Source organism: Cynara cardunculus, assembly GCF_001531365.2.
Source record: "Cynara cardunculus var. scolymus isolate 2C chromosome LG 10, CcrdV1, whole genome shotgun sequence".
Lineage (NCBI taxonomy): Eukaryota > Viridiplantae > Streptophyta > Magnoliopsida > Asterales > Asteraceae > Cynara > Cynara cardunculus.
This window is the reverse complement of record NC_037537.1, coordinates 10,145,373-10,150,201: the sequence shown is the minus strand read 5'-3', so window position 1 is coordinate 10,150,201 and position 4,829 is coordinate 10,145,373.

Here is a 4,829-nt window from a genome sequence, read left to right as displayed (position 1 = left end):
GAAGAAGAAGAAGAAGAAGAAGAAGAAGAAGAAGAAGAAGAAGAAGAAGAAGAAGAAGAAGAAGAAGAAGAAGAAGAAGAAGAAGAAGAGGGTTCATTCATGATACATACCTGAGCAGGAGAAGAGGATGATGGATCATTTGAGGTAGATGTCTCTGAAGCAACTTCCTTGACATCTTTGGCCATTAAGAAGAGATAGGCCATATCTTCCTCATCAGATGATAATTCATCAGATGAATCAGCCCAATCATGCTCTTCAGTGACAAGACCCTTGGCCTTTCGCTCGTGATTCTTCATCTTCTTGTACTTTTCCTTCAGCTTCGGATATTTATCATCCCTGGACCTGAAGGAGGATGGGGTTTTGGAAGATGGCATCGCAGTCTTCTTGGATCTACATTCACCTGCAAAATGACCTGTGCGGTGACAGTTGTAGCAGATCGCTGAAGCCTTGTCTATTTTATCAGACTTTGGCTTTTCCTTTAAGGTCAGCGAGGGAGATTTGCGGAAGTTACTTTTGTTGGCGAATCTCCTAAAATATTTAGTCAATAACACCAGGGAGTTATCAAAATCTGTAAGATCAGATTCTGATACATCCTCAGAGTTAGTAGAGTCTAACTCTGTAATAACAATAGGAGGAAGAGAAAAAGAAAAAGAAGAAGGGGTTTCAGCTGAAGCTTCTTCAAAGATCAAAGGTTTCTCTGGAATCTTTGATCAGATTCGTTTTCAACTGACGAGATTGCTCATGGTTAAGCAAGATCCCGTAAAGAGTAGAAAGAGAAAGAGAGGACATGTCATTGGACATCTTGAGACACATGGAATAAGTGTCCCAAGATTCAGGAAGACATTCTAGAAACTTAGTTAAAGTTTCAGAATTAGAATATTCCCTGCCTACAGTCCTAAGATCAATAAGAACACAATTAAAACGTTGATGTACTTCAGACAGAGTCTTAGTCTTTCCACAGAGAAAGCTTTCATACTGCCTTACTGAGTTAATCTTCCTTGATTCTTGAACCTGAGAGGTTCCTTCATATTGAACACACAAAGTGTCCCACCTGGATTTGGAGGTTCTGAGTTTCATCACGGAGTGATAAACCTCATCAGGAAGAGACATAGCTATTATAGACCTAGCGCGAGTGTCTATAGCTATTTTCTTCTTGTCTTCATCACTCCATTGGTGAGGGAGTTTTGGAATCTGCCATTCAGTAATCGCGACAGTCGTAACTGTTTCAAGAACAACCGGAGAAATAGAAAATGGTACATATGGTCCATTTTCTATGTAGTGTGGAATTTCAGGATCCACACTTCTAAAGAGGGACATCCGATTCTTCCAGAGACTAAAGTTGTCTCAGATAAATGGGGGAGGTTTGGCAAGAGATCCATTGTCTTGAAAGTGTATGTTTGTGTTTTGTAAAGTCATTTTAAAAGCAATACAATTATCTAAAGAAGAAGATAATATAATGCATAAAACAACTAGAGGAGATAAAACACTGCTCTGATACCACTTGTTGGTCCCGTTAGGGTCTACAAGATGTGTACAACAGTTTGTAGAAGTAGGGGGGAGGATGAATACAAACATAGAAACTTTTCAAATTTAAAATATATATTGATAAAAAATGATTAATACAGATTTTACAAGATTGTTTATGGAAAGATAAGGTAAATAAAACCTATCTAAACAATCTAAAGTTACACACCAATTCTTAGCAAATAAAGAAAAGATTGCATGTTAAAGAAGTAGAAGAAAGTAAGTTCTATCTAGGAGAGAACTTGTTTAGAATACAACAAAGAGATTATAACTTGCTCTTGAAGATGAGCATATATGTTCTTAGATGTGTGTGTTCTTTTACTTAAGCTTAAGTAAGTTCAGAGTAAGGGTTTAGAGTATCTCTGCAAGGAGATAGAACATATCTATTTATACCCATTGCATTAAATGCACATTTAATGCAACGTGGTAGGGTTAGAACCCGTGTCAAGCCTTAAGGGGAAGGCTTGTCCTTTGCTACAGTGAATAGTACAAAAGCATATTCATGAGCAGACATCCTTTCACAAAGTTGGTGGATAATAGAGTTAACTAGTCAGCTCCGTACCGTACTAACGTTTAGAAAGGGTATGGGTTTGTCCTTTGTGTGTGTAAGGACAAGACAAAAACAATCATGCTCAACAAGCTTCTTTTAATCGCTGAATGCTGTAATAACTTGGAGGGTCTCTTTAGAATTCGCTGAGGCTTGGGCAGTCTTCACACATATGTAGACAAGATTGTAATCACTGAATACCGCTTCAGATCACATACTCGCTAGTCTCTAATCTTCAGTTTCAGTCTTCAACTTTTGCTGAAGGTTCATTGGTGTGAGTTTTGTTTTCTTGAAGTATCGCTTTTGCTGATTGGATTTACAATACAAGTTCTTCTGTGATCACTAAACAGATTCAGTGAAGATCGCTGGAACTGAAAATAGAAACATAAATACTTCGCATCGGGTAAAAAAGGATTATCATCAAATCAAATGAGAGAGAGGATCAACATAATCATATTCGATTTTTGAACATTGGTCCACACATAAGGGATGCTTCGAGTTCCTTAACATTACACTTTTGAAGTTGTTTGTTCTCCATTCTCAATGCTCCTTAACCTCTAAAAAAGTAAAAAGTTCTCATAAATTCTTAGTATTTGTAATTTATAAGAAACTTACAATTTATCCTCAGCATTGTCTTGTTTCACTAAGTTATGGATTGCAAAGAGCCTGATTAGAGGCAGTTTGAAAACATTGAAGTTAAAAGGGTATTAAAAAAAATAAATTTGGGCGAACGACGGGAATTGAACCCTCCTTGCTTCTCTCACGGTACAATCCTCTTCCCGCCGAGCCCCCTTTACATGTTCTAAAGGGTTGTGTTTTTGCATACGAGTTTTGTTTTTTTATTTCCCTTCTTGATGGATGGACCTAATGTTGTGTGTGTTTTCTTTGCATTTAGCAGGTCGACCTCATGCAATCGCCTAGGGATATACTTGATTGAAGGTAATTATCTTCCCTTTAAAATTTGTTTTATGTATTTTCTTTCCATGATTTGCAAAGATTGAATATAATCCCTTCATTGCATAATAAATTTTTTCAGTTTGATGGTTAAAGATCTTATCATCGAACAACAAGAAGATTTTTGGACAATTTACAGTCTGAGCTAAAACCACATCTTATAACAACTACTTGAACCCTTTATTACTAATCAATATGGCTAACAGACGGACATTAACAACAATGGATAAACACGGTTTACAATAAAATGTCGAGCAAAATATAATTCTAGAAAAAGCAATGTCCAACAAACTCTATCCAATTTTAATATAATGTTATAATATAGAAATAATAAAATAGTTTCTTACGAACGGGGACATCAAAGTGTTGTTGCAAGCTGGAGCATCTTTCATTTGTATTGATAAACCAAAATAGATTTACATGACTTGATTAGAAGTATCAAACCCATCATAAATGCATAATTATGTTTATGAGTAGCAACTTTGATCCTCTAGTTCTTCATACATTTTTAATTATTCTTGAGTTGTAAGTTTGCAACTTCATGTTCTTTCTACTTTGGATCCTATATCTGGATTTGGTTAAAAACTTGATGGATGGACCTAATGTGTTTATTGATTGTTTGTTGTGTTTTTCTATCTTTGCTTTTACCGGGTTGAGTTGTTGCCTCCAAAAAAAGCATTATTATATTAACCACTAACTATGACTTTAAGGTGCGTTTGGTTTGCAGGAATGGAATCGAATTGGAGGGATTTGGATTTAAAATCCATTCCAATCTTGTGTTTGGTTTGTAGGATTGGTAGGATTTAAAATCCAGGGATTCATTTAAAATTCCGTGACCAATGGATTTAAGAATCCTTTGGAAAGACGTGGTTTTTTAGAATCCATTCCCGTGGGATTGTTTTTACCCCAACTTACCCGTCTCCATCTTCTCGTCCATTTTCATCGCTTACCTCTTTCGCTTTCTCCCACAGTCGTCTCCGTCGCCGTCGCTTTCTCCCACGATCGTCTCCATTGCTTTCTCCCAGGTGCGTCTCTTTTCTTTAATCTTATCCTCTATCGTCGTGGTTCTGATGCTATATTAAGTTTAATTTGTATGCTTCTAGATGTAGAAACCTGTATCAAATTACATCTCTTTCAATTCTGTTTTGGGGGTTTTAGACCTTATTAATGTACAACTTATTTCATAATCTATTGCTTAAGTTCCATGTATAACACACCTTGTCATCGAGATACTTTACCGTTATGGCCATCTCTTCACAAATCAATTTATGTAAATAAGATTTAGCCACATATTCTGATGAAAAACCAAATATACAGAGTTCAATTAGCACAAAACCACGTAATGGTCCACTTATTAAGCATATTTACTTATTTGTAACATAATTTTATGGGCTAGTAGAGTTTGTAAATTTTCAGATTGATGCAAGCATGATCAATTTAGCAACCACTAAAACAACAGGAGTGAAGTATTCAGGCCTCTCCAGCACCATATGGATGTGAATAGCTAATATACCATAGGTAGTGTTCAGACCCTCTCATAGTATATATGTACATATAGGAAACCATCTGATGTGCTAGAATCGTAAGTGTGCACACAGTGGGCATAAAATCCCCAAAGTGGCGGTGCAAGTGCACGCCGACACTAAGATCGCTTCAAGTAATAAAGTGGTATAGTACCAAGATCGTTTCCACAAGGACCGGACTTACTGAGAATCAGAGACTTTCATGAACTTCTTGAACAATGTTTCGGGTTGAGAAAATATTTGAGTTTTGATTGGTGCAAAGCGTAAAAATACGAAATAAA